The sequence below is a fragment of the Oryx dammah genome, unplaced genomic scaffold (assembly GCF_014754425.2).
Source record: "Oryx dammah isolate SB20612 unplaced genomic scaffold, SCBI_Odam_1.1 HiC_scaffold_14, whole genome shotgun sequence".
NCBI classification, from domain to species: Eukaryota; Metazoa; Chordata; class Mammalia; order Artiodactyla; family Bovidae; genus Oryx; species Oryx dammah.
Window position 1 is genome coordinate 20,644,664 of NW_024070198.1, and position 21,178 is coordinate 20,665,841.

The 21,178-nt window shown below is 42.8% G+C and overlaps 1 long non-coding RNA gene across 1 annotated transcript; it reads left to right on the forward strand.

Annotated features, from left to right (window-relative positions):
- The first annotated feature begins 8,111 nt into the window (after positions 1-8,111).
- LOC120873673 lies at positions 8,112-20,906 on the forward strand. Its single transcript, XR_005723504.1, has 2 exons — positions 8,112-11,330; positions 12,025-20,906. It is a non-coding gene; the product is annotated as an uncharacterized LOC120873673 (long non-coding RNA).
- The last annotated feature ends 272 nt before the right edge of the window (positions 20,907-21,178 follow it).

Genomic DNA, 21,178 nt, shown 5'->3' on the forward strand with positions numbered 1-21,178 from the left:
ACCAGGGGTGTTTTTGTTGATGTGGTCAGGAGGAGCTCCTGGGTTTTGGTGGAATCAGGAGTGTTAACAGTGTGCAGTCATTTCCCAGTTGAGAATGTGCAGGAGAAACTTAGCTAGAAAGGATGCTTGGTATTAATTCCAATTCCAATTCCAGAGACTGGGAGCAGCTCGAGCAAGTGTCGGGAGGAGCTTGAAGATCTGCCTGGCTGGGGATAATTAGACTCTGTTGGAGGCAAGTGTTCCTGGAGGGAAGGGAAGGGTTAGGGCTGCAGAGGAGGCTGGGAGCACATCCTAGAAGGTAAGACTGAGGGCTCTGGACACTGAGCAGAGAAATGGAAACCCGTGGGGTTCTGGGTGAGAGCATGGCATACTTAGGGAGACCACTCATGCAGTCAGGGAAGACAGTGGGTAAGAGGGGGAGAATCTGGACCAAACCCTGGAAGAAAGACTCATGAACTGGACTAGATTTGGGGCTGATTTATGCAAATAAGCAGCAACCTAAGGGACACTTGAAGGAAAACTCCCAGTGTGAAGATGCATGAATGGAGAGTGGGCTGAACCTAGAGAGCAGGCACATGACCTAGCAGAGAATTCTGGGAGAGGTGAGCTGGTTTGGGACTCAGATGGTCACAGTGAATTTAGTGTGTAGTGATGGGGAATCTGGAAGGAGATGTCTGGTGAGGAACTGGGGATGCTGGTTGAAAGTCAGGACTGAAGTACCGATTTGGGAGTCATTAATCCACATTATTGAGTACGCTCAATACACATATAAAAGAGGGCCCCTTTGAGGGTCATTCCTATGGGGTTGCTAGTTGAATTTAAAGTCCTGCTTGTAGATAAGTTGGTCATGGGAGAGAGTGTAGAGAGGAAAGCACTGAAAACCTTCAGACTGAGCCTTGGCCCCTTCTACAGGTAAGAAGAGTTGCTGGGAGAGAATCAGAGAGGTTGGAGAACTAGGAGAGGGCATAGAGCGTCCCGGAGGGCATCACCAGCGCCAGATACCCCAGAGAAGAGGCCTGGGGCTGGCTGCTTCCAGAGCAAGTGACTTCAGGACAGCAGTAGGTGGAGGCCAGAGACAGGCAGAGGGGCCACTAAAGGAAGGAAGCAGTGGGTAAGGATGGCTGGTGGGCTGGAGAAGTTTGAGAACTCAAGGAAAACGAGAATCGAGGTTCCCGAGGCAGGTTGTACAGCGGGTATGTGAGAGAGAGGAGACACTGAGACTGATGGAGCAGGAGTGGAAGCACCCCTCTGAGCTGAGGGGCTCCCAAAGAGCCACCCCCACCGCAGGTACGAAGTAGGAGAGTTCTCCTGGCTCCATTCCTGGCCTTTCTCTGCTCTTCTTTTAACCCCTAGTTTAGGCTATTATTTCCTCTTTCCCTGCCTCAAGAAACAGAGAAAAACAGCCCATGTCATGTAGCTATCTTGATTTATCTGGCCTTTCCACCCTGCCCTCCAGAGTCAGCGATTCTCACCTCCTGTGCCCTCAGCCTTCCCTTCTCCAGGATAAAGTTCAGTTCCTGTAAGGAGACTGGACTACAGAGTTTTTTCCCATTTGCCATCCTCAGTGCACGTGGCCTTTCAGAAAGCTTGTGGACCACCCTGTGCCCTTCTCCCCTCCCCCGTTGTCTTCTGCTAACCCTATCCAGGCAGGACTGGCCTTTTTTTGTATGTTGCTTTGATCGCAGTCCCTTCTGAGAAATGGTTCCCTGATCCCTCCCCCAACAACTCCCTGGTCTCTGAGTCTGTCACCAGACTTAGGAATCAGCAGAGGATGTTGAAAACTCTCCTCGAGGAATCCTCCACCAATTGGCCTCATTCAGTTCTTATTGCTACTTCCTCTGTCGATTTTGCAGATGGGGGTCCACTTAGATAACTTTGCAGATAAAAAGCAGCACATGCTTTGGCATCTTCCTGTTTTGGAACTATTCTGCTTCTGTTGTAATATTCCAGAAGGCAGCTAGAGATCGCCTAGTTCAGGGATTTCAAATTTAAATTTTAGAACCTTCAATTCTACATACACACACACACACATACACACAGATAAAAGCAGAAATGCTGTGGCTGAAGTTTGCTCACCTTTGTTCCCACCCTTGCCCATAGCAGCGTGGGTGCTCCCGAGCCCCTGGAGCTGTAGATGTCTTCATCTACAGGTGGGGAAATAAGGCCCAGAGACATGAAGAGGCTTGCCCAGCGTCACACAGCAAGAGCAAACACGCAGGATTCCCCATGAGCTTCCCAGCTCTGGCTTTCTAGGACCTATTAACTAGCCAAGCTGTCCCTCTAGTGTTCTGTTATGTACTTTGTGTTCGTCATTCAGTCATTTAGATGTTTATTGAGCACCTGCTATGCGTTGGGTACAGAGTAGGCCCTCAGGACTATTAGGTAGCAGTCCTGGGAGTCAGTGAAAGCAAAAGCAGACACTGCTCTCATAGGGCCTTCAGTCCAGTGGTGGAAACTGAAAAGCTGTATCTGTGAAGAGCACCATAATGGAGGGATCAGCAGTTTAATAAGGAAGGCTTATAAGTGCCATGTCAGTCCTTTGGGGCTTTTAGAACAAAACACATAGACTGAGGCGCTTATAAACAACAGAAATTTATTTCTTACTATTTCAGAGGCTGGGGAGTCCAAGATCAAGACACCAACAGGATTAGTTTCTGTTGAGGGCCCCCTCCTTGTTCATAGATGACTGTCTTCTCACTGGGTCCGCACACTACAGAAGGGCAAGGGAGCTCGCTGGAATCCCTCTCATAAGGGCACCAATCGCCGCCCAAAGGCCCCACCTCCAGATACCATCATAGTGGGGATTAGATTTTAACGTATGAATTTGGAGGGGTGCACAGACATTCAGTCTATAGCATGAGAGATTTAACCTAGTGAGGAAGTGACCTGAAGCCAAAAGCTGAATGTAAACTAGAACAGAGGAGAGAAGAGTTCCAGGTGGAGGCAGCAACGTAAGCAAAGCCCAGTGGAAGGAGGGAGCTGAGTGGGATGAGGAATGAAAGGAGGCCAGCGTGACCTGAGCGTAGGAAATAGGGCTGTGGCTGGGCAGGCATACAGGGGCTGTGTACAAGACGGCAGTGCAGGCTGTTGAGAAGTACTGGAATTAGATTTGTGTTTCGGAAACTTGTTTCCAGTTGCAAAAGTAACTGAATGACTTGTGCCCAACCCTGTCCCAGCTGGGTTCCTTTCATTCCATCTCCTCCTTCTGTCTGCCTTTCTGACCTCAGTTACATGCTGCTTGGGGTGGTACTAGCAGAGTTTGTTTCTGTTTTTTATGGCATATGCATTTCAGCTCTAAGGTATATGTGTGCAGTGTAGTGTGTGAATGTGCTATGACTGTATCATTTATTCATTCAATAAATATTAAGTTATTGAGTGCCAAAGAATCTGCCTGCCAAAGCAGGAGATGCTAAGAGGTGCAGATTTGATCCCTGGGTCGGGAAGAGCCCCTAGAGTAGGAAATGGCCACCCACTCCAGTATTCTTGCCTGGAAAATTCCAGGGACAGAGGAGCCAGGTAGGCTACAGTCCACAGGGTCACAAAGAGTCGGACATGGCTGAAAAACTGAACACACACACTTGAGCCAGGTACCATCTGATTATCATTATGGGCAACCAATGAGCTGAGTGGTAGCGTGTCCTAGTGTGTGATATTGGTGTGTTGTGTCATCCTGTGTGGGTGCCTGTGTGTGAATGTGTTGACTGTGTGCTCTTAATGATGGTCACTGCAGGTGGCTGTGTTACCACATGGCTATTGGTGTATGCCTCCCCTAGGCGTCCTTGTATGTGACTGTCATTATGGGTGTTGTGTGTCACTCAATATAACAACAGTGGGTGTGGTTGAGGGTGTGGGTGTGTTGCTGTGCAGTGTGAATGTAGGATTGTCAGTGTATGGCATGCACGGCCTGGCCAGGTGAGGCTTGGAGTGTGATATGTGTGTGTGTCGGTGGGGACCATGGGAGACCCCCATCTCCCGCCATAAATCTGGAGGAGAATGAGCTTCCTGGACTGTTGGAGGCACTCTTGGTGGTCCCCAGATGATTGATGCAGGAATGGAGCCTCTGCCTGGCGGGGCCCTGGGACGTTGGGGAGCTGGAGCCTCCCCCACTGGCGCTGGAGGGAGAGGGCTGATAGGGGCGACTAGGCGGCTCTGGACTGGCCAGACGAGGCCAGATTAATAAAGAGGGACCTGGGGGAGGGAAGGCCAGGGCGGCGGCTGCCCAGGAGGCAGCTGAGATGAAAGCAGCCCGACTCGTGAGCAGGCAGGTGGCCTCTCCCCTGCCCTGTCAGCACTTTTTAATGTCCCCCTGGTTAGAGTGTGCAGGAGGACTGGGGCGAGGGGAGCCAGAGCTCACCTTTCCCAGGCCCTGGGGGAGGGGCTGGGGTTGCTTTTGGTGGGGTGGGAGGAAAGCGGTCAGAGGTGTAACTGAGAGGAAGAGCCTGGCTCATGCCCTAAACGCTGTCCCCTAAACACTTACCTTGGCTTAGGCTATCCAGGGATGGCAAGGTTAGGAAGCAGCTGGAGAAACAGAAAACCAGAAAGGGGGGTAGAAGGGGGTGACCGTGTGTACAAATGTGGGCACAGCACATGCAGGTTAGTCAGGTGGGAGTGTGTGTGTATGTCTGTGTGTGTGTGTGTGTGTGAAACTGAACCAGCTACGTAAATGAGCTTGAGGCTGAGTTCAAGAGAACGTGTGAGCAAGACCAAGACCCTGTGTGTTTGTGTTTGTTCAGCTCTCTGCTGTTGGCAACTTAAATTTTTAAACAGGGCTCTCATCCTGGCTTGGCTTGTTGCTGGTATGTGGTTGGGGAAGGTCATTTAACCTCCCTGAGCTCACGTTCAACTGTAAGTCTCTCTATAAATCTTTGGGGTCATTGTTAATAATTGCACATGGGGTGTGTTGGGTGACTGTGTGTGAAGGTGTGGGTGTGTCTGGAGGCCTGAGTGTCATGGTGGATATCAGCCATGGGGGTGCGTGGGTGAGAGAAAAAGTGTGTTAGTAAGTGTGAACTTTATTTGCAATGAACTGTTGTGGGAGGGAGTATACAGGTGTTCTAAATGTATTTGCTAATTGTAGTAAAATATACGAAAATATCTGTGTGGGTCCAAGAGTGGGGAGTGTGTCTGTGTGTGACCGTGAATGTGCCTGTTTGGGTATCTGCATCATCCATGTGTCCGTTGGAAATAGGTGATTTTGTGTCTCAGGGTGTATCTGAGTGAGTTGTCCTGGCACCTGCGATGAACGGGTGCCTCTTGGAGCATACACTGGCCGTGTGGGGGTGTGCAGGGATGGATTTGCGTGTCTGTGTGTCTCTGGGTGTGTGTCCCAATGCAAGTGTGGTTGAATGTGCCTTTGTCTCAGTCGCCTGAGTGTGATGGCGGTATGTGGTGCCTTGGTGTGGCTATGTGTGACAGTGTATGTGCGTGTGTGCGTGCGCGTGTGTTTGGTGAGCGGCTCTGCTGCCTTAAGCACCTTTCGAATACATTGGCCACAGCTCATTGAATCCTTTAACAATCTGACTCTGCTCTTCCTTCCCCGTTTTTTCTAATTCAGTTCCTCTTATTACAAAAATAAAAAATAAAGCGCTGCCCCTTTCCAGTGGCTGGCCCCGCGGAGCCCCTGCCTCGGGACCAGCCTCGTTTCACTCCATTTCGGAGAAAACGGGAAGTCGGTAATTTTAAAAAATATTTTCTACTTTATTTGGGATTTAATGTTCTTACAGAATCCTGCTGCCTCCCTCTGTCCCCCCTCCCCACCCACCCCCAGCCCCACATGCAAGAGGCGTAATGGCCCGTTCAGCATATTAGGGGAGCCAAGTGTGCGCCCTTGTGTGTGTGTGTGTGTGTGTGTATACATACCCACACTCTTGGAGAAAAACACACAGAGACCCACAGCAGACACACGTAGGAATACACAGCAGCTCAAATGTATACTCAGACATAAATTCAAACACTCTATCCTAATACTCAGACACCACACAAAGACAGAGACAGTCACACTCTGAAGGGAAATGCAAAAGCAGGAGCACTGTTGGGGGAGACTCAGCGGAGACATGAAGGGAACCAGACAGGTAGAGAGGGGAGGAAGGAAAGAGATGTGCTCCCAGTGACAGATCAGAGGCAACTTTTACACCATAAATGAACATGAGCGGTTCAGGAGAACGAGAGGGTGTAGATCATCCCTGAGCCAGGTCTTGTCCCTTTTGTACCGGGGATACTGACGGTCAAAAAGTGATTACTCAAGATCAAGACTAGATGGGGCAGAAGTAATTCTGTGCCACTTCCCTGTGTCCTCCTATCAGGGTCCCAGGGCAGTAAAATGCATAACTGTGTGTGTGTGTGTGTGTGTGTGTGTGTGTGTGTGTGTAAGGTGTGCTTTTGAACAGGACTAACTTAGGTGCCCCATACATATTAGGCTCAACAAATGTTTGCAGAGGCTAGCAAGGCCTAGGTATGGCTGTGTTTGTCTTTAAATGTATATTTGAGAACCTGTGTCTACACACAATGGGAGCATCCGTTATGGTGTATAAGCCCGTGTAAGTGTGGCTGTGTATGACCGTGTCTGGCCATAGACTGTAAGCCCCACAGGGGCAAGACCAAGTATCCTCTCTGTAGCTCCATCACCTAAGAAAGGGCCTGGCACATAGTAGGTGCTCAATAAATATTCATTCAAGAACAAATGAATGAACAAAGTCATTCTGGAAGATCAGATAGCTTAGGAAGGACCTGATCGTCATGGGTAGAGACCATGAGCAGCCCAGTCTCTGTGCAGGCCTGGGAAGAGGGGAGATGGTATATACCATGAAATGCGGAGGGTGGGAACTCAGGCAGTCTCTCCCTGCCTCTGTCTCTTTTGCTAGGAGATGTGGGCCCTGTGGTCAGTGCTTTGTCCAGAGTGATGAGTTTCAAGAGTTATTTCAGACTATTCTGTGGTGAAAAAGAGAAATGAGCTATCCATTTTAAAAATATGGGACAGGTGAGGGAGAGAAGGGCAGAAGTGGACAGAAATTCAAGATGGATGGATGGACAGAGACAGATAGACACACTGAGTAAACACATGAAGTCATTAATAGATTTATTTATAGACGGACCAAAAGACAAATAGAGACACAGATAAACAGGGGTACAGATAGACACACACACTGACATGGATAGGCAGGGAGTCTCCAGGAGTGACTGACAGATCAACAGACAGGCAGACCAATCGATGCACAGCTAGATGGACAGGTGATTGCACAGAGAAGATGGATATGTGGCTCTGCATATAGGATGGGCCTCCCCAATGGCCATGGCCCATATTCCATCCTCCCTCCTGGCTAGTGGAACCCATTCTTTTGTTTGGTGCTCGGAGACCAAGTGCTTTGGGGAAGGTTGAATCTCGCCCTTGCCCCAGAGGTGACTCTTAATTGGCCCAGGAAAGTCATGATAATTCCATTCCCCTTGCTGGAGATTGATTAAGAAATGGATGTATGATACAAGTCTGACCATTGAAATGTGGGAGGAAGTCTGTTAAGGAAACTTTGGGGAAATTTTACCTCAAACTTATACAAAGACCCACGGAAGAGATGTACCCTCTTCTCTCCTGGACTTTGGACTTTGCTGTGTGAAGATGTAATGTGTTGAGTTGCTGCAGCCTTTTTGAAACCCTGAGTCTTCTCCTGAGTCAAAAGCCAATGTGCCAGAGATGGCGGAGGATAGCTGTGACAATCTGGGTGCCAGACGATGCCCCCAGAGTCACATTAACCAATTTAGGAATCTCCCTGCCCCCAAACTTCTTGTTATCTGAGATAATTTTTTTTTAATCATCTAAGCCACTTTTGGTAGGACCATGTGTCACTTGCAGCCCAAAGCATCCTAATTGCTACAAAAATCAACTGACAAATTGGCAGACAAATGGTTAGATCAAAAACAGGTAGAAAAACAAATGGGCAGGTGGACAAAGACAGGTAATCCAACCTCAGGCACGTAGCTATATGGCTAGTTAGACAAACTTAAAAGCAAAAAGAAACGGGTCCATGAATGGATGGATGGAGATGGACAGAGAGACAGACAAACTGGGCAGCAGACTCTGACCCTCATGTTTATGTTCATCACTTGTTCAGTACTTCATTGTTCCTATAACTGTGTGATTTTCTTTTTGGAGAGAAGCTCTCTCTGTCCCTCTACCCTCTCCCACCCCTTCTCTCCCTCTCCCCTACCTTCTCTCCTATCTCTTCCCTCTGTCTCTCTTTTTCTCCCTCTCTCTCTCTTTTCTTTTCTTCTCCTTTCCTTTTTCCCATGTCCTCCCCCTCTGCTTTCTCCTCATGCTTCATGTGCCTCCTCTTGTATACGTGCACACTGACCTCCAACGATGTTGATAACATCATCAAGAAATTCCTCCACCATGTCTTGTGCTTTCTTCTCTGCTCTGGTCAAAGTCCAGGGTCCTGCAGGCTCTCGGTTCATCCCCTTGACCTTTCGTATTCTCGGTTCCACTCTTAACAAAGAGGCCCTAATATGTTTTTTGGGTTATGACCCTTGATGTGTTCCCTCACCTTTGCTCGTTATCTGCCCAGACAGTGACCCTTTCCTCCTCTCCTCCTCCATTGCCCTTCCTCCTCCTTTTCCTTCTCAACATCAACAAGCTTCCTTGAGAGCCTACAGTGTGTAGAGTGTGTTCCTTCCACCCTTAGGGCAGAAATCTGGAGCCTGACTGCGAGGGTTGTAATTCTGGCTCCACCTCTTCCTAGCTGGGTGACCTCAAGCAAATTTCTTAGCTTCTCTGTGCCACATTTCCCCATCTACAAGATGAGATTAATAATGGTATTAACACCTGCTTCACAGGACTGTTGAGAGGATTGATTTGGTATGAGAAGGGTGCTTAGAACAGTCCCTGACACATAGTCAGTACTATAAAAGTGAGAGTTCTGCTTCTCACTTTATTATGCTTCTGACTCTAGGAATTCAGAATTCTCGAGTATAGAGGAAGATAATTATCAGCAACTAAGCAGCCCCTTATGCTGCTGGGCCTTATATGTGGTATCTCAATCAAAACAAACAAAAAAACCCTTGTGAGATGGAACTGTCACCACATATGTTTCCTGAACAAGGCAACGAGGCTTTAGGTGGTGAAGTGACTCGCAAGAGACCTCACCAACCGTACGGGGAAGATTCAGGAGTTGAACTCAGATTTAGTTGATTCAAAAGCTGTGCCTTTTCCAAGACACTGTGCTGTTTCTTTAATTTGTGGATCAAGAGTTTAGGATTTGGTGTTAGCAATTCAAGGATATGAGGTCTGCAGGTGCTGGTGCTTTGGGTGTCCTCGTTACCTTGACTGAGAGCAGTTGGAATATGAATAGCTTGTTTTCGGAGTGGTTAGAGTGTGTGACATGGGATTGCAGCCTCCCTGCCATACATCCCCACCCTCTGCCTTCAGAAATCAATGCTGGCCTCACTGTATGATTTGGGGGTTTCTGGGGGGTGAGGGTCAGGTGAGTACTGGAAGACAGCAAGAGTCACCAAATTAATGCCTTGCCTGAGGTCAGGAAGTCCAGGGCCACCTGGAGATGAATTATCTGGTTAAGAGGCCATGACCAGGTAGATCAATGGAGACAGGGTTTTGCCACTTATTGCCCTGCATTTAAAGAGCTGCACTGTTGGGGCTCATGAGGACTATTGCCTTTCTCCAGTAGTGCCCCCGCCCTGGACCACTGAATCCTTAGGGAGCCTAACTGGGAGACATAAGAACTGAGGGCTTCCCTAGGAAGCAGATTCTGAGAGATTAATACACAAGGTGTTATCAGGAAGCTCTTGGGGTCAAAACATTTGGAGGGAGAGGAAGGAATCAGGACTGGGCAGAGGCCAACCCTTTGGGCCACTCTGGGAATAGAATGGCCCTTGAACTTTTCCCCAAGTTGGGGCCAGATTTTCTGCCCTTTTCTACCTTATCTACTCTTGGGTCATGGAATACAAGTAGTCCCGGAAATGGGTGTGACCTTAGGCTGGGCAGCTCTCCTCAACTGAGGCCAATCCCCCATGGTAACAGAAAGCTGAGGACTGTCGCAAGCACTCCCAGCAAATGGGGTAAGCCCTTCACTGAAGGGGATCGGGCAGCACATTATAGTGTCCGCCAAGTCACCTCCCTGAGCTGGGGAGGACAGAGCACTCACACAATGAAGGAAGGCTTCTATGTATGAGACAGTGCCTGGGCTTTGAGAAGTGTAAGTAGGAAAAAAAAAAAGTCAGGAAGGGGAACATGTAGGCAAAGGGGAGTTTCTAGTTGAAAGAACAGCGTGTACTAAAACCCAAAGAAAAAGTTGACACAGGAGAGGTAGGCAGGAGTCAGATCTGAAGCTCTGCACTGCTGTGCTAAAGAGTGAGTTTTTGAGGACTTCTCTGGTTGTCCAATGGTTAAGACTCCATGCTTCCAACGCAGAGGCAGAAGTTCGATCTTTGGTCAGGGAACTAAGATCCCACATGCCGTGCAGTGCAAGTGGTGGTAGAGGGCAGGGGGAAGATTTTGAGTTTGTATATTAAGGAGGTGGGGGCCTTTAAGGATTTTAGGACAGTGTATGGCATAATTAAAATTTGCACTTTAGAATAATCTTGACATGCCACTTACTAGCTATGTTCCTAAAAAGTGACCTAATCTCTCTGTGCCTCAATTCCCTCCTCTGTAGAATGGGGCAATGGTAGTGCCTGCCTCTTGGAGTTATTGTGTGAATGCAGTGAGATAGTATGGATAGAACTGCGATGTGGCAACCCTTGGTGAAGATTAGCTGTTGTTATTAGCTATTATAGGCTAGATTGGAAGGGGCAGAGACCCATAGAAAGAGCAATGAGATGGCCATGGATGGAACTGTGATGGAGCTTGGGAGTGAGACAGAAGACATCTCAGAGAAGCAGAAGAAAGAAAGAGATGCTGATGTCAGGAAAGCCAAGAGAGGAAAGAGACCCCCAAGGAACAGCCAACACAGCTCATTGTCACAGAGAAAGCATCAGCAATAAAAGTGGCAGAGTCTGTGGTGAGGGGTTCCTGGTGATGTACCCTGAGGAAAGCATATCATCAGAGTGGTGGGTAGAAGGCAAGTTGTGGTAGTTTGAAGAGTAAAAATGAAGCTGAGGGTTGTATATCTGAATGAATGAACAGACATATGGATGGAGAGGTTCACCAAGGTCCATGCTGAGGCCATCCAAATACAGTCTTTCCAGATGACCTCTGCTTGTGCCCTCCTCTCATGTTTCCCATCATAGACTGTATATAGATACAGATATCATAGTTACCTCTATTCCTTCCTATGTGTCTACTGGACCAGAAGCTCCTTCAAGCTGGGATCCTCAGCCATGTCTGGGTTCTTCTCTATACCAGATGAATTGTACTGACTACAGGGGCAGGAAATCAGCAGCTCCTTCTGGAGAGAATGAACCATCTGAGGTTAGACCAGGAAGCAATTTTCCTGGTTTGTAGACTGGTCAGTCAGCAGAGAAGTAGTGAAACTATGTCCTGAAGGAAGATGTGTGAGGGCAAGAGGGTTAGCTAAGTATATAGGGAGGCACAAATCAAGGGATTTAGGGAAAAATAAATACAACTGACCTTTGAGCAGAAATTCTTAGCCTTTTTAGATCCTAGATCCCTTGCAGATGCAATGTAAATAATGAATACTTGCCCCAAGAAGAACATGTGTCACACATTCATATTCAGTCTACATGTGATTTCAGGAGTTTCATACCCACTGAGGCTCATCTGTGAACCTGTTCAGTAGTCCCATGGGTTTCAAGCCAAGAAGGTGCTTCCAAATGAAGTCCTATGACCTGGGGTATATCACTCACCCACTCTTGGCTTCGGTTTCTTTATCTGTAAGATGAGGAATCATGAGATGGAGACCATAGAAATGAACAACTTTGCAAGTCATCTGAAGCAGATATTTTATTATACAGACCACAAGTATTCTACCTGGTTAGTAGGTAGAATTATCTCCATTTTGAAAACAGAAATGGAGACTTGGTTCAAGAAACTTGATCAGATTGACACATGAGTAAGTGAAGGAGCTAGAGAATCTACCCAGATCTGTCCAACTCTAAATCCTGGGCTCTTCCCTGTGAACTGAGCTGCCTACGAGGGATAGTACTATAGATGCCTGTCTGCTCATCCCTGGCATGGTTAATACACTGAAAATATGTGAAAACGATTTAGAAACTGGATAGCACTTTTGCAAATATAAGATACCACATTGGTATCCTCATTACTGATCACCCTGTATCTTAAAATCCCTTCCTTGGCATCTGTTAGTCCTTCCTCCAACCTCAGGCAGCTTCTCCCTTGCTTCTGTCACCTGTTCTTTCTTTCCCTCCCACTTCCTGAGGGTAGGTTTCTTTCGTCCCTCTTGCTTTCTTTTCTTTACTTTCTAAATCCTGTCGTCGTGCAGCTTCAGCTATGACCTCCAAGTAGTGAAGTGAAGTGAAAGTCACTCAGTCATGTCTGACTCTTTGTGACCCCATGGACTATAAAGTTCATGGAATTCTCCAGGCCAGAATACTGGAGTGGGTAGCCTTTCCCTTCTCCATGGGATCTTCCCAACCCAAGGATCGAACCCAAGTCTCCCGCATTGCAGGCAGATTGTTTACCAGCTGAGCCACAAGGGAAGCCCAAGAATACTGGAGTGGGTAGCCTATCCCTTCTCCAGCCGATCTTCCTGACCCAGGAATTGAACCGGGGTCTCCTGCATTGCAGGCGGATTCTTTACTAACTGAGCTATGAGGGAAGGTGACTCTCAAGTCTATACTCCAGTCCAGAACATTATTTCAAGCACTTGCTGGTAGTTTATTGCCTAAAATTGGGCTTTGTTGTGCATTAGAATTGCCTAGAGTGTTAAAACAGATTGCTGGACCTATTCCCACAGTTTCTGATTCAGTAGGCCTACAGAGGGCCTGAGAATATTTTTTACAGCATTATGCAAGGTATACTTGACATGCAACAAACCACACATATCTAAAGTGAACAATTGGATAAGTTTTTATATGAGTACTCTCATGAAACCAGCACCACAATCAAGATAATGAACATATTTGTATCCCCCAAACTCCTTGTTTCCCTTTATAATCCCTCTTTTTCTCTCCTCAACCTCCATTTCCATCCCCAGGCAGCCATTAACCTATTTATGTCAGTATAGATGAGTTTGCATTGTCTAGAGTTTTTTGCAAATGGAATCATTAAATATGTACTCTTTCTTGTTTCTGGCTTATTTCATTCAACATAGTTATTTGTTACATGTATTAACAGCTCATTCCTTTTTGTTACTGTTAGTCAACTGTATGAATATATAGCAGTTTGTTTCTCTATACTAGTTTGTAGACATTTGGTTTTCCAGTTTGGGGCTATTACAGATAAAGCTGCTGAGAACATTTCTGTAAAAATCTTTGTGTTTTTATTTCTCTTGGAAGTGAAGTGAGTCATGTGGTAAGAGTATGTTTAGCTCTTTAAGGAAATGCCAGACTGTTTTTCAAGTTGGTTGCACCATATTACACAGCCATCAACAGTGTATGAGAATTCCAATCATTCCACATCTTTACAAATGTCTGGTATGATCAGTCTTTTTAATCTTAATCATTTGAGTGGGTATGTAGTGGTATCTCATTGTGGTTTTAATTTGCATTTCCTTAATAACTAATGATTTTGAGCAGCTTTTCAGGTTCTTATTTTTCCATCCATTTATCTTCTTGGGTTAAATGTCTGTTCATATCTTTTGCTTATTTTAAAAATTGCATTGTTGTCTTCTTACTATTGAGACATGAAAGTTCTTTATATATTCTAGAACACATGTGCTTTGTTATATATGTGTTTTACAAATAATTTCTCTCAGTATATGTCTTACATTTTCATTATTTAAACAATATCTTTTGAAGAGCAAACATTCTTAATTTGATGAAGTTTAATTTATTGATTTTTTATTATTTGCACTTTTCTGGACATATTTAAGAAGTCCTTGCCAAATCCAGAGTTATTAGGATTTTCTCCTACATTTTCTTATAGAAATTTAATGATTTTAGCCCTTACTAGGTATATGATTCTTTTCAGGTTAACTTTTGTATGTGGTGTGAGGTAAGGGTCAAGGTTAATTGTGTGTGTGTGGGTGGGGGGGCTATCCAATTATTCCAGCATTGTTTTTTGAAAAGATTCTCCTTTTCCAATTGAATTGCCTTGGTACTTTTGTCAAAAATCAATTGAGCATTTATTTCTGAACTTTATTCTGCTCCATTGATCTGTTTGACTGTCTTTATACTAGTACCACTCTGTATTGCTATATCTTACTAAGTCTTGAAATCCAGTAATGTAAGCCTTCCAACTTTGTTCCTTTTCAAAGTTGTTTTAGCCAATTAAAAAAAAATACTATTTTATTTTTTCTAAAGACTTCTATTTCCTTGCTTATCTCATGCTCTTTCTCTTTGTCTACCTATTTGAAGTCTAGCTCTGATATGCCATCCTCCATGAATCCCCCTCCCTTATTCTTCCATCCAAATGTGATTTCTCTCTCTTCTGAACTCTCAAAGTATTCTAATTGTATCCTTCTTGGCAGTTTAGAGTTTGCCTCAAATTATCATTACTCAGATGCCTATCCTGCTAGATTATAAGCTCCCTTTATGGTGCCAAGCACAGGGTTATTGTTCAACAAAGATTTGCTCAAAGAATTTATGAATAAAGGAATGAGTAAGTGAAAACAAACAGTAAGCAGTATTTTCTCTCCTCATCATGTGCAGCCTCCATCAAAATCCCTTCACAAGGTTGAAAAGATCCCCACAGTTGATCAAGGAGGAGAGAGAGGCAGTGAGCACAAAGTAAGCCAAAGGACCTCCTCTGTCTGGAGAGGACCAGACTGAGGGAGTATAATTACACTTGGCCCAGCCTGCATTGTAACAATGACAACACCGACTAATACTTACTAAGTACCTGCTATATGCTGACACCATGCAAAGTGATGTACATGCACTATTTCATTTAATTTAATCCACCAACAACCTATGAGATTGGTACTAATCTATCCCATATTTTATAAGTGAGGAGACTGAGGTCCAGAGAGGTTTACTTACCTACCCAGGGGCACAGAGCTTGGAAGTGGCAGAGCTGGAACTGGGACCCAGTCCTATTGGATTACAAACCATGTTCCTAACTATGTGCCAGACTAAATAAAACATGGCTATCTATTCCCCTAAGTGGTGAGGTACTGACACATAAGAGCCATAATTTATATACTTCTGCCACACTGCAGTGACTAGATAGTCCTGAAGTTTCTGCCAATGGATGAGTATCAAAATTATCAAAGAAAAGTTTCTATCTTAGAATGGCAGAGTAGACATACTTTTCCCAGTTTCTTCCATTCTTCCAGCTAAAACTCCTGGACATAATACATAGAGCAAACATCGGAAAACTCTGAAAAGTAGAGATAAGAAGGCAGATCAGCTACGGAACTTGAAACCTGAGGAACAACATAATGGTGAGTTCCCTGAGTTTTCTTTTTGTCTCACCTCATGTATCTCAGACCTAGAGCTAAAGAGGGCAGCAACCCAGAAATACTAATAAGTACAGATTTTTTTTTTTTACAAGTTCCAGTGAAAGCTTGCTCTCTTTAATTAAAGAACTAGGAAAAGGACAACCTAGGAAGGCAACTTAACTCCAGCCAAATGCCACAGAAAAACCTGTGATCCACCTCTTACCTATTCCACAAGGGCAATTGCTGAGTCTATATCCCTATCTTCACTAGTCCAAAAGGTGGCATCCCAACCCTCTGCAGGATGGTGTCAGAGGAGGCTAAGATGGGAGCCTGGATGTTCATACTGGCCAGTGGTAGCAAGCTCCCCATCTCCACTGCACAGTATCAGTGGAGACCACATGAGGAGCCTGGACTTTCATCCATACCCAGCAGCAATAAAGCAACCCTTCCCCTCCACACTGGGGTGGTATCAGAGGAGGCTTACTGGAGAGCTAGAACTTTCATGCCTCCATGATGTCAATGGAAGCCATATGGGTAGCAGTAACAAAGTACCCCCTTGCATCCAGGGAAGTATCAGAGGAGGCTTCGTGGAGAGCTGGAACTTTCACCTCCATCCAGCAGTAATAAGAAGCAAAGTGGGGAACCTGAATATCTACTCTACCTAGCAGTTACAAAACAGTGTTCTCCCCCTTCTTCAGCTGGAGGAGTGTCAGAGGAAGACAGCAAAAACAGAAGATATAAATAAAATCAAGAGTCTTGTAATACCTAAAGTGTTCAAGTTTGGATAAAAATAAATCACTTATAATACCACGAACAAGGAAGATGCCAAACTGAATGAAAGAAAAGACATTAAATAGATGCCAACACTGAGATGACAAAAATGTTATTTAACAAAAATTTTAAAGCAACCATCACAAAAATGTCTCAATGAACAATTATGAACATACTTGAAACAAGGGAAAAAAATAGAAAATTTCAGCAAAAGTATAGAGTCTTAGCAAATCAATAGGAAATATAAAGAACCAAAGAGAAATTTTAGACCTCAATGGATGGGCTCAAAGGCAGAATGGAGAGCAAAGGAAAGAATCAGTGAACTGGAAGGTAGAAGAGTAGAAATTACCCAATCTGAACGACATAGAGAAAAAAACACAGAAAACAGACTGCACAACTATAACAAAAGGTCTAACATATTTGTCACTGGAGCCCCAAAAGGAGGAAAGAAAGAAAGCAGGGCTGGAAAAGTGCTCAAAGATGGCCAAAACTCTCAGAAATTCAGCAAAAAATATAAACCCACAGATTCAAGAAGTTGGTACATTCCAAACAGGATAAATCTAAAGAAACCCACTGCAAGACATATCATAGTCAAACTTCTAAACACTGAAGACAAAACTCTTGGAAAAAAGTGAGAGAAAGGACACTTTACCTGTAGACGAAAACCAGTTCAAATGCAGTGGATTTTTCCTCAGAAACCATACAGATGAGAAAGAAGTAGCACATTTTTTCAAGTGCTGAAAGAAAAGAACCGTCAGTCAGCCTAGAATATCCAGTGAAAATATCCTTTAGAAATGAAAAGGGAATCAAGATATTCTCAGATGAAGGAAAATGAAGAGAATGTGTCACTAGCAGACTTATCCTAAAAGAATGGCTAAAGATAATTCTCAAAATAGAAAGAAATTGATAAAAGAAGGAATCTTGGAACATCAAGAAGGAAGAAAGAATATACTAAGTAAAAATATGGGTAAATATAATAGACTTTCCTTCTACTCTTGAGTTTTCTAAAATGTGTTTGTTGAAGCAAAAATTATAACACTGTTTGATCTATGTAATGGATATATTTAAGCCAATGATATTATAAATGAGAGAGGATAAAAGTGTAAAATGAAGTAAAGTTATATAGTTCATTCAAGCTGGTTAAAATGATGACACCAGTAGACTGTGATGTTATGCAAATATAATGTAATACCTACAGAGACAAGTTTTTTTAAAAGCTATGCAAAGAGATACCCTCAAAAACATTACAGGAAAATAAAAGCAGAATTCAAAAAAAATGCTCAAGTAAACCATAGAAAGGCAGGGAGATGAAAACAGAAAAAAAAAAAAAAGACAGAATAAACAAAATATCCTCAGAAAATAAAAAGGCAGAACCTAATATATCAATAATTACATTAGATATAAATGGTATAAATATACAAATTAAAAGGTTGACAGAATGATTAAAAATCTTGACTTAACTATATGCTGTCTACAAGGAGCTCACTTCAAACACATCTCCTATATATAAAGGCAAATTGAAAGCAAAAGGATGGAAAAGATCATAAAACATTAAAACATTAATCAAAAAAGCCACAGTTCATATGTATATCAGTCCATATGCCATGTTAATATCAAATAAAGGAGACTTTAGAGCAAATAAAATTACCAGAGATGGGGGTGTAATATAGCGGTAAAAGGGTTACTCCATCAAGAAAATGTACAATCCTAAGTGTGTATGTGCCAAGCAACAGAGCTGCAAGATACGTTAAGGCAAAAATTGATAGAACTGAAAGGAAAAAGACAAATGTAAAATTACAGTTGAAAATGTAAACATCCCCTCTCAATAACTGATCAAACAACTAGGAAAAAAATCAGACCACAACACCAGCATCAACCAAAAGAATCTGATTGACATTTACAGAACACTGTCCAGGAACAGCAGAATACACCTTATTTTCAAGTGTATGTGGGACATACACCAAGATAGACCATATCCTGGGCCATAAAACTAACCTCAGCAAACTTAAAAGAATTGAAATCATTTATGGTGTGTTCATTGACCACAGATAAAATTTTTTATAAACAGAACTGATGATAACATAAATATAACAAGAAACTCTCCACTTAGAAATAAAACAACACATTTGTATATAATCCATTGGTCAAAGAAGTCTCAAAGGAAACTTTAAAGATACACTGAACTGAATGAACATGAAAATACAATAAATCAAAATGTCTGGGCCACAGCTAAAGTAGTACTGGCAGAAAAATTTATACACTAAAGTCATGCATTAGAAAAGAAGAAAAGTCTCAAATCAGTTTTACAAGCTCTCACTTCAAGAATCTAGAGAAAGAAAAACAAGATAAACATAAGACAAACAGGAGAGGGATATAATAAGAGCAGAAGTGAAGTGAAGTGAAGTGAAATCGCTCAGTCGTGTCCGACTCTTTGAGACCCCATGGACTGTAGCCCACCAGGCTCCTTTGTCCGTGGGATTCTCCAGGCAAGAATACTGGAGTGGGTTGCCATTTCCTTCTCCAAATAAGAGCAGAGGTTAATGAAATTGTAAACAGTAAAACTGAGAAAATCAGTGAAACAACGATCTGGTTCTTTGAAAAGATCAACAAAACTGACAAGCCTTTAGCAAAATCAACAAAGAAAAAGAGACAAATCACCAGTATAAGGAATGAACAAGAGATGCCACTACAGACCCTGCAGACATCAAATGTATAAGGGAGTAGTATGAACAACTCTTACACACACTGAAGAACACAAACTGCCACAATTCATCCAATACGAAACAGATCATTGTAATAGCATTCTAACTCTTGAGGAAGTTGAATTAATAATTTTAAAACTCCTATAAGGGAAATCTCCTGGTCCAGACAGTTTTACTGTGGAATTCTACCAAATGTTTAAAGAAGAATGTAGTGCTACATAATCTCTTCTAGAAAACAGAAGAGGGAGGAACACTTCCCAATTAATTTTATGAAGCTCATATTACCTGGATATCACCAACAAAGACTGTATCCAAAAAAAAGAGAAAACTACAAATCAATATCCCTCATGAATACATGCAAAAATTGTCAACAAAATACTGGCAAAGTAAATCAAGCAATATATAAAAAGAATTATATGACATAAGTAATTGGAATTTATTCCAGTCATGAAAGGCTGGTTCAATATTTTAAAATCAGTCAATCTATTCTATGTACAGGCTAAAGAAGAACAATCACATAGATATATTACTTGCTGAAGAAAAGTCATTTGATAAAATTCAATACCCATTTATGATTAAAAAAAAAACTCTCTGAAAAACAGGAATAGTGGGGGACTTCCTCAATTTGATAAAGAGTATCCATTAAAGTCCTAGTGCTAACATTATACTTAATGATGAAAGACTGAATGTTTTCCCCCTAAGACCAGAAGCAAAATGAGGATATCCATTCTCCCCACTCCAATTTAACATGTTCCTTAACTTCAAGCCAGGATGATAAGGCAAGAGAAGAAAAGAAAAGAAAAGCTATATCGATGAGAAAAGACATTTTGTCTACTTAAGGAATCCCAAGAATATTTTTTAAAAATTTAAAATACCCTACAATTAATGAGTAAATTTAGCAAGGTTGCAGGATACAAGATAAATATATAAAACTCAATTATTTTTTATATATGAGCAATGAACATATGGACACAAATTTAAAATGTTTATATAATTGCTCAAAAATAAAGTGAAATGCTGTTAAGTCGCTAAGTTGTGTCCAACTCTTTGAAACCCCATAGACTACAGTATACCAGGCTTCCCTGTCCTTCACTATCTCCCAGAGTTTGCTCAGATTCATTGAGTCAGTGATGCTATCTAACCATCTCATCCTCTGCTACCCTCTTCTCCTTTTGCCTTCACTCTTTCCCAGCATCAGGGTCTTTTCCAATAAGTTGGCTCTATGCATCAGGTGGCCAAAGTATTGGAGCTTCAGCTTCAGTATTAGTCCTTCTAATGAATATTCAGGGTTGATTTCCCTTAGGATTAACTGGTTTGATCTCCCTGCAGTCCAAGGGGCTCTCAAGAGTCTTGTCCAGCACCACAGTTTGGAAGCATTTAGTTAAAATAACATGGGCAGGATTTGTATGCTTGTATTTCTTTCTTTGAGAGGGTCTTTTTAAAAAATGGAAAGACGTATCATATTCACATATTGGAAGATTTAATATACTACAAATGTACATTCTTCTCAAACTGATATATAGGTTTAACACAATTCTTATGAAAATCCCAGTAAGATTTTTTAATAAATATAAGCAAATTATTCCAAAATTTGTTTGTAAAAAAGCTGAGGAATAATTAAAACATTATTAAAAAGAAGAATAAAGTGGAAGGAATTTATCTGTACAGTTTCCAGTTCTGTTATATAGCTACAGTAACAAAGATTGTAAGGCATTCGTAGAGGTGTAGGCACAGATCATGGAACTGAGTAAACAATCCAGAAATAAACCACACAGTTGTGTCCAACTGATTTTTGACAAAGGTACAAAAGCAATCCAATGGAGGAAAGATTATTCTCTTAACAAATGTGCTAGAGCAAGTGGAAATGCATAGGCTTGAAAAAAGAACTGCCTTAACCTAAGTCTCACACCTTATAGAAAGGTGAACTCAAAATGAAGCACATATTCAAATGTAAAATTAAAATATTTAGAAAACAGAAAATTGTCAAGATCTCAATAGGCAAAGAGCTTTCAGACCAAAAGCATGATCCATATAAGGAAAAATTGATAAACTGAACTTCATAAAAATTTAGAACTTTAGTTCTGTTAAAGACTGTTAAGAGAATGCAAATACAAACTACAGACTGGGATAAAATATTTGCAGATCATATATCCAACAAATGATAGGTATATGAAATATATAAGAAACTCAAATTCTTGACATTAAAAAAAAAAGTCAAGCAATCCAATAGAAATGGACTTA